The sequence below is a fragment of the Podarcis bocagei genome, assembly GCF_964188305.1.
Source record: "Podarcis bocagei genome assembly, chromosome: 13".
Classification (NCBI taxonomy): domain Eukaryota; kingdom Metazoa; phylum Chordata; class Lepidosauria; order Squamata; family Lacertidae; genus Podarcis; species Podarcis bocagei.
Genome location: NC_138138.1, coordinates 43,056,983 through 43,071,024, shown reverse-complemented (window position 1 = coordinate 43,071,024; position 14,042 = coordinate 43,056,983). Strand labels below are relative to the sequence as shown.

At 41.5% G+C, this 14,042-nt stretch overlaps 1 protein-coding gene across 1 annotated transcript in view; it reads right to left on the bottom strand.

Annotated features, from left to right (window-relative positions):
- The window catches only part of LOC308570901 (C-type lectin BpLec-like), a 107,939-nt gene extending 94,127 nt beyond the window's left edge, over nucleotides 1-13,812 (bottom strand). The window contains exon 1 of the mRNA XM_081165972.1: nucleotides 13,742-13,812. The gene's annotated coding sequence lies outside the window, so the exon portion shown is untranslated. The remainder of the gene's footprint in view (nucleotides 1-13,741) is intronic.
- Between the last annotated feature and the right edge of the window lie 230 nt (nucleotides 13,813-14,042).

Below are 14,042 nucleotides of genomic sequence, written 5' to 3'. Positions count from 1 at the left end.
TGCTTTCCCTGCTGGGCAAACATACTCTGTCCAGGGTGGCAGCTTTCAACACAGGTGGAAATGGGCAGCATCTAATGGTAATGACAAGCAAGGGATTTTGAATGGAATAAGCTTGTTTCTCTACATAAATCTTATTGTCGTCTATGTCCGCTTTGCGGTAGAAAGGTCACAGGACTGAAATTAGAGGATGGCTGTCAAGCATTTGCTCCCTGGGCAAGCATCAGGCCCACGAATAAAGATGCTTTGTGCTGTCACTTAACCATTTGGCCAGCACAGCACATGTCTGAATGGTAAAGAGAAGCTAGTGCCAACCTTCTCCAATGCTGATTCCCTCCTGGAGGGAGAGGAGAGCTGAAATAAGGAGCCAGTTGCTTCTCTTTCTTACCAACTTTCAGATTAAATTATACAATGCATGTAGGTGTTACTTACATTGCTAATACATCTTATATAGATTTTTATCTAAGATAAATATTGTTACAGACTGACAGCAGCACAACATAACATTCCTGCTGCTCTGTTTAGATTGCTCATAACTGGCAAAGCTGTAGAAATTTATATAACTATTCCCTCTTATGTGTGTTTTTTGTGGGGGGCCATTGGGTTTTTTATTTTCATTATGTTTTATGTATGTATTAATTATGTATTTTGTGGTTTTATATGTTGATTTTACTCTGAACTGCCCTGAGACCTCCAGTTATATAGCAGTGTATAAACTCATTCATTCATTCATTCATTCCATCCATCAATTTCTTCAGGCATATGACAGCACAGCATTCTATAGCCTTCTGAGCATTAGCCCTTTCATTAGCCTTTTGGATGCTTTCATCCCACAAATTATGGCCAAGCCTGCATGGAGTTTGGCTTCACCAACAGCCTGATGGAGACCAACCTCCTGGGACAGGATATCACCGGCACTCCATCCATCAACATTAGTGACCACACACTTCAGGTGGTAGTTGATTTTCTTTCTACCTGGCTCCACATGGTGGGACAGAGTCTGAAACCATGACTGTTGCCAACAACACATTTTGGAGCACAACAGTCCCTTTTCAAGAGCTTTAAACACTTGCCAATTCCTCACTCAGAAAGACCTTGTTCTTTAACCTGAGCTCCCAATTAGTTTCAAACTAGCTCTGGATCAACAAATTTGAACAAAGTAACAAAGGTAGTATTTGATCACGGAGTACTAGAGCTTTCCTCCCCACACTTCTCCTTTGTAGCCCTCTGTGTTTTCCTGGATCCCCTGATCTTCTCATTAAAGATGATGATGGATGATAATTAAAACAAAAAAATGGCCAAACCCACCTTCTTGAACTTGGGATTCCATGCGATGGCACTTCCATCCACTGTGAACTCTTTTCCTGGGGGTGCCTGAGGGTCCAGCCTCCCCACTCGGACTTTCTGGAAGGACTCATTGGGAAATGTGACCAAGTTGAGGAGATCATAGCCACCTGCCTGCTGCCCCTTCTCATCCAAAGAGATTTCTTCCCCAGCACTGTTGTTGAAGTGGATGTTTTTCAGGAAGGAGTGGAGCTAGATTGTAGGAGAAAAAAAGACACAGACCTTGGAGGCTAATACACTCTCTCTTTTCAATTTCCCAGTTGGACCTTTGGCTTTTTACTACCATTCATCAGTATGTTCTAGGATGCTGAAAGCTGCCCTGAAGGGAGTCAAATCATTGCTCTATATAGCCCAGTCATTTCTACACTGGTTGCTATTGGCTCTCTAGGGTTTCGGAGTCTTTCCCATCATGATCTTGAGATGCTGGGGGTTGAACATGGGACCTTCTGAATGAAAGCAGATGTTCTGCCATTGAGCTGTAAGCCTTTCCAGTTCCAATACTAAGAGTATTGGTATGCTTTTTGACTTGCCATGGATTCTGGGTAATTCAAAAACCTCCTCCATTAACACCTGAAACTGCCTTGTGCTGAGTTACACCATTGTTCTCTGTAGCCCAGAACTGTCTACTCTGAATTGCCACAGTTCTATCCGGCATACATCCAAGGTTTCAACCCAGTTCTTATAACAGAGGACACCCCTCATCCTTGTGCAGCCCCAAGTAGGAGAATCCTGGATGGATTAATTTAAAGAGCTTTGAATGTGTAGCTTCCAAAGCATGTGGCCTTTCACTGAGATCAAGTCCCTCCCAATGATAGAGCTCACCAGTGAAAACCCCCAAGGCCTCTCCTCCACGCCAAAGCTCAGCTGTGAAACATATGAACCACTAATAATAACTCCTGTGCTTCTAACACAGATGAGAGTAGTTGACAGTACCTGCCAGGGCTTAACATTTTGCTGTCTCCCTTTCTCACCCAGTACTTTCCGTTTGGCTCTTGAGGAATACATGCTATGGAGAGCATGAGCTACTGCATGGACGGCATTGTAGATGGTGTAGCTCTGGCTGGACATTTCCATTTCAAACACGGGTCCAGTGAGTTTCTCCAGCTTCTCCCTCCCAGTGCAGTTTTTCTGATTTCTGTGAATTAGATTGTGATCTGGGAATGAACAGAGGAATGCATTGGCCCAGAACTGCTGGATGAAATACAGATTTGGTTGCCATGGATTTATGGTCTGTAGAAAGTCCTGAAACCCTGGAACTGGATTTGAATGGAGTGTAAATGACAAAGTGCCATTGAAGGATTTTGAAGGAAATTTGTCTCCAGCCAGCACTGCAGTGAAATCCCATTGAGCTGTTGTAATCCACACCCTCTCCACTGGGTACATAGAGAAAACCTCAAGGGAGACTAAAACCAGTCTCAAAGCCTCTAGAGACTGACTGTCTCCATAGACAAGAATCACATTCATTTCCCTCCTTTTGAGAACAAACATGATTGGTCTCAATTTTTGTTGAACTAGCTCATTAGGTAAAAAATTTGTCACTAGTGGGATCACCAGTGTCCAAGAAATGCAGACATTTTTCTGGGAAAGCCTTGGTCTGAGAGTACGAAGGAAAGTTTCTCCACTGTCATCATCTGAAACAAGGAGGCCAATCCAGTTCCACCCAAATTTCCTGAGTAGCCAGACAATGCCATCACACTGAGCTTCTTCATTGGGGACCATTTGGAAGAAGGAAGGGAAGCGCCTTTGGTCACTCAGCCCTGGATCCAAGGAGCCATAGCTGAGCTAAAGGGAAAAGATTTATATTTTTAAGAATTCAAAGACCATCTATTTGTTCAAAGAAAGAATACTTCTCTATTGTTGTGGTTAACCATCTGCTCTTACTTTTCTAAGTATACACCACTGACATTATTACACCTCAGGTTAGGAGAAGTTTCTAAGCAGGAGGCTGCATGCTCCCGTGATTATAAGCTTTGCGGCATGAACAGGTTTCGAAGAATCAGAGATTGAATGATTAGTATTATGGGTTTATTCCCCCCCCCTGAAATCCCAATTGTAATTGAGATGGCAGTGTAGGCAACACATCGCTAGGAGGCTTTAACACAGTGACAGTACCCAAAGAAAGTCTAATGTAGGACACAAGTGTAGAAAACATGATGTAACGGGACTGAAAGCTAACCTGGGTGCTCTTTTGGGGTTTTCTGTGTATGTCTGCCCTTGTGGTTGTATCTATGTGTCTACACACATACCTGTGGAATCTTGTAGGTGTTTAATATATTGGCCATCTCAATGGAGTTTTCGGAGGTGAGCCCTCCAACGACGGCAATTAATCTATCTTCCCCATTACAGTGGTAATTGGGGGGATTTCGTTGTCCCATGAAAAGAAGAGCAAGAGTGTTCCAACAAGTTTGCGAAGGATTAAAAGCATTCTCATAAAATGTTGATCCCAGTGTGATGTTGGATAAGAATTTGGCATTCTTGTTGATCTCTTGCATGGCAAAGACGAAGGCAAGAACATGCTGGTAGTTTTTCGGGATCACACTGCAATGAGACAAAGAATGACTGCAAACATGACAGAAAGGAAACTGTTGAAGTTTTCATTTTGATTCATGCATGTCTTTCACTTGGATGTTTCAACCTACAAGACAATAACATTTTATTCAAACTAATGATACTACAGCAGTCTCCTAAGATATTATGATTAGATGTTCAGTATGTGAATGGTAGATTCAAGGAGATCCATTATTGTGCTCTTAATAATAATAATAATTTATTTATACCCTGCACATCTGGCTGAGTCTCCCCAGCCACTCTGGGCGGCTCCCAATCAAGTATTAAAAACAATACAGCGTTAAATATTAAAAACTTCCCTGAACAGGGCTGCCTTCAGATGTCTTTTAAAGATAGGATAGCTACTTATTTCCTTAACATCTGAAGGGAGGGTGTTCCACAGGGTGGGCGCCACCACCGAGAATGCCCTCTGTCTGGTTCCCTGTAACCCTACTTCCCGCAATGAGGGAATTGCCAGAAGGCCCTTGGCGCTGGATCTCAGTGTCTGGGCTGAACAATGGGGGTGGAGACACTCCTTCAGGTATACAGGACCGAGGCCGTTTAGGGCTTTAAAGGTCAGCACCAACACTTTGAATTGTGCTTGGAAACGTACTGAATGAAAGAATTGTGCTTGGAAACATACTGAAGAAAGAAAGTAAATTAATGTTGAATTATAAAATATCTGAACAGGAAGTAGAAGGTGCCATTCAAAATATGCAATTAGGCAAATCTCCAGGACTGGATGGGCTGACTTCTAGATACTATAGATCCTTGAAAGAGTGGTTAGTACAACCTTTAAAGGAAGTCTGCAATGAAATATTGGAAGGGGAAAGGGCACCAGAGTCGTGGAAAGAAGCGTATATTACACATACCGAAAACAGAGACTGAAAAGACTCAGCTTAAGAACTACCGCCCCATATCATTACTTAATGTGGATTACAAAATTTTTGCAGACATTTTGGCCAAGAGATTGAAAAAAGTGTTGATGGAAGAGATTCATAAAGTCCAAGCGGGCTTTATCCCGGGAAGACACTTGTCTGACAATTTGAGGAATATAATTGATATCTTGGAAAAACTAGAAGTGAACATAAATACTAAAGCAGTTTTGATATTTGTGGACGCGGAGAAAGCTTTTGATAATATCTCTTGGAGTTTTATGAAGAAGAACCTACAGGGGATGGGGGTAGGCCAAGGTTTTGAAAACGGTATAAGTGCAATTTATTCAGAACAAAAGGCTAAACTAATTGTAAATAATGTGGTGACGGAAGAATTTAAGATAGAAAAAGGGACACGACAAGGTTGCCCAATTTCCCCATTGCTTTTTATATCGGTCCTGGAAGTTTTGCTGAATATGATTAGAAGGGACCAGTTGGTTAAAGGTATATAGGTCGGAGCCAAACAGTACAAATTGAGAGCATTTGCAGATGACTTAGTATTGACGTTACAGGAGCCAGAATCTAGTACCAAAAGGGTTTTATAACTGATTCAAAAATTTGGTCAGGTTGCAGGATTTAAACTGAATAAGTTAAAAACCAAGGTTTTAGAGAAAAACTTAACACCGATTGAGAGAGAGAGGTTTCAGAATGAGAACTTTTTTTTATGTATGCCACAACAGTAGCAAGAATACTCATTGCAAAGTATTGGAAGACACAAGATCTACCCACTCTGGAAGAATGGCAGATGAAGGTGATGGACTATATGGAACTGGCGGAAATGACTGGCAGAATCCAAAGACACAAGATTTGCCCACACTGGAAGAGTGGCAGACGCAACTGATGGACTACATGGAACTGGCTGAAATGACTGGCAGAATCCGAGATTTGGGCGAAGAAACAATGGAAGAGGACTGGAAAAAAATTAAGGACTATTTACAGAAACAATACAAGTTGTATGAATGTTAAAAAGTTACACGACTCGGAAATTATAGCTTCAGCAATTAGATTTGGGTAATAGGAAATTATGTTTTAGGAAAGAAAAGGTCAAAATCCAAGGTAATACTATGTTTAATTCAAGATATAAGTAATTGATGAAAAGTATCTCAAATTTAGAGGTATAGTATTTGAAAAGTACAAAATAAGATATGAAACAAGGTAATAATTTGCTGATATCTTTATTATAAAGAATGCAGGGTAAGGGAGATGTGAGGAAGTCTGGTTAGTTATATAAAGAATGTTATGAAAGGTTGGTTTTTTTCTTTTTTCTTTTTCTTTCTTGTTCTTCTATTTTCTTTTTCAATGTATGTTTCTAAATTTGTATCTGGAAATTTAATAAAATATTAAAAAAAAAGGAAATGACTGGCAGAATCCGAGACCAGGGAGAAGAGTCGGTGGAAGAAGATTCAAAGAATTGGAAAAAATTCAAAGACTATCTACAGAAATATTGTAAAATTAATGAATGTTAGAATGATGTGGGATAGAAATTAAGTGGTTTTCAGCTGCAATACTATAAGGAAATATGAAAAATGGATTATTTATAGGTAAAAATTTAACGTTACAATATTTTAAGATCAAAGACTAGGATAAACAAAGAGGGAATGGATTTGCTGAACCAACAAACTGAACTGGAATACAAAAAAGGGAGGCGTGAGGAGGTCCGGGAAATAAGCTAATGAAAAATAAGTAATGGAAAGATTGAGTTGTTTTTAACCATTTTTATTTTGTATTTTCTTCTTTTTTATTTTTATTTTGTAATATTTTGAAAATCTCAATAAATATCTTATATAAAAAAGGAAATTGCATGAATTGGTGAGGTTGAATATTGGAAACCTAGAAACAAAAAGCAGTTAACCTGCCAAGTTCAGTCAGGCTCTAATTCTTTCCCCACTTAACTAGGTTCAAAATCACCAACACAGTGGGATTTAATACTGAGTAAATCATTGCATGTTCCCAACATTCCCTTTGCCTCTTTCTTATACGCAATGTTCATGGCTTCCTCTTGTTCTGCTGCTTTGTCCATCACCTCCCTTCCATTTCTGAACCATGAAGTATTCATGGGAATGTGTTCTCAATTCAACCTGGGAAACAACTCTTTAGTATACCAGTGTGTTTTAACACACAATGTCTTTTTAGCAGCCCTTGAATCTAAGCCTTATAGATATGCTTTCCTTTTTTTAAAAAAAACCTAAAAACAACTTGGGAAGCAAAACCTTCCTCTTCTTTTTTATTCAATGGGATTCGCTTCCCATATAATCTTGCGTGGGATTATAGGGTGTGATCACACAACCTTCCATCGGAAATTGCTTATTCCCATGTAAACATGTGTTAAGGAAAGCTCTCCTTGATCCCAAATATTTGAGAGGAAGCATCCCATTGGGCTCTGTGGAACTGCCTTTCACGCAAATCTGATTTAAGCTGCAATATGGCTGCAGCCACTTACCTGGGAGTAAGCACCACTAAGCTCAGTGGTGATTACTTCGAGTAGGTATGCCTAGATTTGCCCTGTCAGGCTAAAAGCTGATGCATGTTTGGGGTGTGGAGCAAAGCCCATGGAACTGAACAAGGCTTACTTGCAAGAAAATTCTGGCATAGGAATGAGTTGCAACATCTATGTGTCTGAAGTAGCTTGTAAACTTCAGCTGGGTTGTGGATGGGGCTCATATGGGCAAAAGGCAGAGGCAATCTAGTAGCCACACTTAAGCACTTTGGAATCCCCATAGATTTCAACAGGATTCTGGCCCTGTACCCACTGAACACAACGAAGGGACTTGTTTTCAAGTTAATGTGTCCCTACTGCTGGGCTTTGCACTTTGAAGGAAAAGGAGGGAACTGCAGTTTATCAGACTCAAAATGAAAAGGTGAATTTTTCAGTATCATCTAAAAGAATATCAAGTTGTAGGTAGTTCCACTTCAGTGTAACAATACAGAAACACCACAATTAACTGCCGGGGGGGGGGGGGAGTAGAATAGCATTTCAAGCAAGTCCAAATTTGTATTGTAGGACTATGAATATGTACTTCTTTTCACATGAATGAATATCTTACTTGAAAGACAGCTCTGAAAAACATTTTTAACACTGTGGTATAAAAGGATTTGTTTAGGTCACATATGGTGCCTTAGACCAGTGTTTTTCAACCTTATTTGGGCAAAGGCACACTTGTTTCATGAAAAAAATCACGAGGCACACCACTAGTGTGTGCGGAGAGGGAGATGTCAGAGCCCCGCTGCTCTCTATGGGGAATCGGATGAGAGCGGACCGCCTGTCTGCTCTCATCCGATCCCATCTGATCTGATCCCCACCCAGGACAGATGGAAAATAGGGTGAACACAGTCCGGCGCCCACCTAGTGGGCGAAAATTTGACTTTTTTTTTTAATCTTTCAAATTTTTCAATTTTTCCCATGGCACACCAGGCAACATCTCGCGGCACACTAGTGTGCCGCGGAACAGTGGTTGAAAACACTGCCTTAGACTGATGATGATGAGTTTATTTCTGCTAACTCAAGTGGTGGGACAAAAATCTGAATGTTCCCTGTGAAGCCTGACAGGAGAACCGAAGACAGAACCCGATGCAGTTGTTTATTTCATCAAGTCATGAGTAATCTGTGGACCCAACAGAAAATTCCCCTGTAAATAAGTAACTACTTACTGAGCAGAAAATGAAGAGGATTGTGGGCGCTCCATAAATTTCTGCATTCTGAAGTTTGCTAGCGTAATGGATATAAATTCACCAATGATCATGGCTGCTGGAGGACCATATGAATTGGTTTGAATTGTTTTTCTCAATCTGCAAGAGCTCAAATGCTTGCTAGAAGAACAATGCAGCAGCAACAGCAGGAAAAGCAGGTGGCGTGCTGACCATTCTTGGGCTGAACTGGAAGCCATCATGTTTACGTACAGTCACTAACAGCATTTCAGTCTTGCCTGAAGTTATAAGGAAACTTGGCTGCATGGAGGCATGTACCTGCCTCAAATCTACCTCCCTTACTGGATTTATGTAATGTGATAGGACAGGTGCCTATATAGTCTACAACACCGGACCATCACATTTGGAAAGGGCTGTTTCTTTGGCTTATATTGTGCCTGGCATTTGATTTGCCATGGGACATTTAAAAGTAGTGATGCTGATCAATAATTATAAAAATTACAGGGTGAAGTATTTGTTTTGCTAAGGTCCTCAGGTCTCAGAACAAGCAAAGTTCTTACCCTCTAAAATGTGGCTCTTTTGCGGGTGGGTGGGGGCATTATTGCAGTATTGGTTTTATTTTTATTTTGTATATTGTGATCTTTTTGTGAACCGCCCTGAAACCTCTGGGTATATGGTGGTATATCAATTCAATAAATGAAATGGAATGGTTTCTTAGGAGGGGGTCCAGAAGGGCACAATGACTGCTCCCCACATTAACTGGGGGCGGCTTTTGCGTGGTCGCGCACAGCCTCCCCCGGGACTATGAGACTCCCGGCTAGGTAGCTTGGCTTCGCTGACCCTCCTCCCCCCTAAGCTGGATACCTTGAGGTTCCCGCCTAGCTGCAACAATTAGCCAATCACTGTCAGGGGGCCATTGCCAAAAGGGGGTCTCAAAAATGGTCAGGGGGATACCTCCAGCAGAGACACATCTGTCCTTTGGGTTGATGTTCTATTGATAACAATACCACTTGAAGATTTCTCTCTCTCTTGGTTTCCAACAAACTTCCAAGCTGACTTGGAAGCTAGATTTCTATGTGGGTCTCAATATCCCCAGACACTTTCAAGGGGAACATTTGTCTTCCAAACAAGGGAGTTTACATTCTCCATTATATTTACTCTCGGCCTCAAAGCACCCACAGAGCCACAAACGGCAAGATGACTATTTATTAGGCATCCTGTGGAATGTGCTCTAAAGCAGCCCTGGGGTTGTTGTGCCTGACCACATGATGACATCTGGCTGTGTCCATAAACATGAACTCTACACACTGGGACAGAACTGAGTGGGGAGTTACGAAAGTGTTGGGGGAAGCATTCCAAGCTGCTAGACATTAATGCTGAACCATATGCGCTCTATATTGTGAATACCATATGGGTAGGGGTTAAATGGAAGGAGAAAATCTAGACATTTCGGGGATGGGGAAATGGAAAAAAGGAGAAAGGCAGTGGTGACAGCTCCCCACCCTAATATTTGACTGCTATACCTTTCTTGCTGAAACCTGGTTTTGCTGCAGTCATGAGCATCAAGAAACCTCCTATCAATCTCCCAGCAGACACTATGTCCTCCCCAACAATGATTCACTTGGAATAACCATATGCCACCATGTAGTGTAATTCCTGGCAGGAAATGGTTGTAGCCTACCTGTTCATAAAACGTGTTGCAGACACTGAGTGCCAATTGGATCTAGCCAGGACCTCAACTTTTATCGCCAATGAATCGTCCAGGTACTCTGCCTCCCCTATGGTGTATCTAGCTAAACTTGAAGTCCCTAAGCACTGGAGGGCCTTTACCTTGGCCCTTCAGCTGTCCTTGAAGGCCGATACAGGAAGATTGCTTACCTGGAGAGACAATGCGCCTGTGACTCTGGACAAATAGAAACAACAGAGAATGTGCTTCTCCATTATTTTTATTATAGAGACATTTGTACCAGCCTCATCTTACCATTACTGCATAAGTACCCAGGGCACAGGACAATTCTATACCTTCCTGCCACTTTCAGATACCAATCCTGCTACAACATACGTTGCCAGATTCTGCACAGCAGTGCTCAAAATTTGTCAGATGATGACCTGTGTCACAAACTAGATATAATGAACACTCATATTAGAGTGCTCTATAGACTGACAGCTGTAGTCTTATATATACTAACCTTTTACGCTCTTTTACTCTGGTTCCTAACCCTTCTTTTAGACTCTCTTATGTTCTTTTGGATTCTGATAGACTTTTATATATACTTTCTGTTTTAACTCCTTTTTAAAAATGTTTTTTGATTTTAAATGATTGTACCCTTCCCTCCTTATGCTGGTCTATGACCGTAATAAAGACATGATTTGATTTGGTTGTAGCCTACCACTCTCGTGTGCGGAAACACGGAAGAAAATCTCGGAGAGTGCAGTACTGCATTCCACATTCCCTCCCTTGGATGCAATAGCAAAAAGAAAAGGAAATGAAATTAAACACACATCAAATGTTATGCAACTTTCTCCTCAGTTTAATAGTGACAGACATTGCTGGTTTAACAGAATCAAAGCATGATTGTTTGCCACTATGGTTTAAGGGTGCTTTGTTTCCTCATTTTTTAATTGCAGTAAATCAGAGCTGGACAGAATGGCAGCAAAGGGTGGTGACAGTGATGGGGCGGAGAGCGATCCTCAGCCCGTTCCCATAATCCTCCCCTCCAGATTCAGTGCACACAGATTTGATGTTATTCTTGGTGTTGTGGATGAAGGTGTTCACTTCCTTGCATGCTGGTTTGTCCAGTCAGCGTCTTTTCATCATGACGTCACAATACTGCTTTCCAACGCTGCTTTTGGGATTATCGTAGTGCTGGGTTAGGAATGTCTTACAGTTGGGTACACAATAGGCTCCCAGTGGCAGGACAGACACCAGAAAGGTGAGGAGCACAAGGCCAGATCACTTGAAAGGCATCATCGTGGGCGACCGCCGCCTGAAAGAGATACCTGGGGGGAAAGTAAAGTGGGTGTGTAAATGCTTTCATTCTGTTTGCCACCAGAGGGTGCTTTGTGAAACAGCTTGGAGTTCTTCAGATTGGCAGTGCAGTTCACCAGCCAAGTAATGTGAAGGGAAATGCAAGGACTAGGATACAGTGTGTAGAAATGCATATGCAGATTCATTGGTTTCAAAATTATCTGTGATTGCTCAAAGCAGTCAACCCTTTTAGCAGTCTAGCTAAAATGAGATTTCACATAAAGAACAACCTTCTTACTGCTTTGTTCCTTTCTCCTCAGAGCCAAGGCCCTGTCCTGTCCTGATTGTTGGCTGCAAAACCAGGGCAACTGCTATGGATATTTTGATACCAAGTTGTCATGGAAAGATGCTGAGGTAAGAAATGTTTCTCCTCAACCAAGATGTAATAGAATCATGGAATTGGAGGGTATTCCAAGGGTCATCTAGTCCAAACCCTTGCAATGTAGAAATCTCAACTAAAGCATACATGACTGATGGCCATCCTACCTTGGCTTAAAAACCTCCAAGGAAAGAGAGACCACAGCTTTCCACTGTCAAACAGATCTTGCTGACAGAAAGTTCTCTCTCATGTTTATAATTTACATCTTTTGGGCTCCTATCAGATTTCTGTGAGTAGGGCTATCCTTGCCCTGGAACAATACTTGTCCAGCATCTCAGACTTAACAAAAGAGAGTTGGTCACTTTATGTTCCAGTGAAGCATCTCCGTGGGAGCTGTGAATGTGACAATTATGTCAAATTCTGCCCTCCCACCAGGAGAAGAGGGAAGAAATCTTTGTGTGGAAAAGTAGAATAGACTGCAGTTCTGAAACAGATCTGAGACTGCGTTCGCAAAACATTTCATGGCTCTGGCTGTCTCCCTAGAGAACTCATGTATGAACTGTAGATATTGGCAGTCTCTGGGAGTGTTTGATCCTCTGCTTATGCTCAGCCAATATATTTGCAGAGAGACTATAGTATTTTTAAAATTCCAAAAAGCACCCAGTGACCTAATTCCAAAGGGAATTTACCAAACATTATGTATGTACTGCACCCCTGCAACTTTTCAGTGCAAGGGTGACATAACAGTGTATGCTGTGTGGTCTGCAGTGCTGTGAAAGGAATGCAGCAGGTCGGGTGCAGTGCTGATAATTTGGGTTCCGGAGCTCAAGTTAAAATAAGTTAGGCATTGCAAGCAAATCTCCCAAGTTCAAATTTCCTTGTCTCTATTTAAATGTAATACAGTGGTACCTCAGGTTAAGAACTTAATTTGTTCCGGGGGTCCGTTCTTAACCTGAAACTGTTCTTAACCTGAAGCACCACTTTAGCTAATGGGGCCTCCCACTGCCACCGCACTGCTGGAGCACGATTTCTGTTCTCATCCTGAAGCAAAGTTCTTAAACCGAGGTACTATTTCTGGGTTAGTGGAGTCTGTAACCTGAAGTGTCTGTAACCCGAAGCGTCTGTAACCCGAGGTACCACTGTACTCCCTTTCTGTAACTTTTTGCAGCTTTTTCAACATTCCACATAAAAATGCTTCCACCTACATAAAATAAATTGGGTTTGTAGGAAGACCGGCTTAGGGTTTCTCCAGATGACCTTTTAATTGACCACTCATCCTGCATTCACCCTAGATGAGGGGACAAGAACATGCCCCTACATTTGTTCATTTATTTATTTAAGTGGATTAATTATGCAAACCTACACTTCCTGTTATGTGCTTGAATTCCTCGTGTGAAATGCTGTCGATCTGGAGGTGCCATTAGTGCACAAAAGTTTAAGCCTGGCAACTTGGTATGTAGCACTAATTGATCACAGTCTTCCAGTAAGACTTGCCTCCTGAAAGTCAAATTTCAGAAAAATAAATAAAAACGTTGATAATTCCACAAACTTGCTCACATTTGGAGAGCTCCAACTCTGCATCATTCCTTTTAGTGAGATATGGTTTTTGAACTGTTGCTATCTGATGTGTTGTGAGACACTTTGGGAATGACTTTTTGGAATAAAGAAAAGAAACAGGTTCTGATGGCGGTTCTACTTCTTCTACTACACCCATGCCCTTGCTTTCTAATTCTTAACTTTTCAACCCACAAATCCACATAATATATGTATACTCACTTACCTGCGAGAACTGAATGGGACTTTGCTGGAAGAAGGATGTGGACAGATATGTGGGTATAGAGTATATTGCTAGTGAGAGCCCCCAATACAAAATATAAATCAGTAGCCATAGAATCAGAAGTGAGTTTGTGATTGTCCCCAACTTACTCAAGTTTTGTCCTGTGAGGTGATGGATATCGCGTTATGCAGGGGCAAGTTTGTCTCTGAAGCTGCTGCCTCAATTCTTATATAGATCTTGGTGAGGTTGGGGGTTGGGGCTTGGAAGGGAGAAGGATGAAAGTTCAATCACTTGCCATATGTTGAGTAGATATGGATAGGATAAGTATGTTTCAATTTCCCTGGAATTCCCTCCAGTGTGGGCTTAATTTACATGTTGAGTAGATATTGATAGGATAAATATGTTTCAATTTCCCTGGAATTCCCTCCAGTGTGGATTTAATTTATGGTT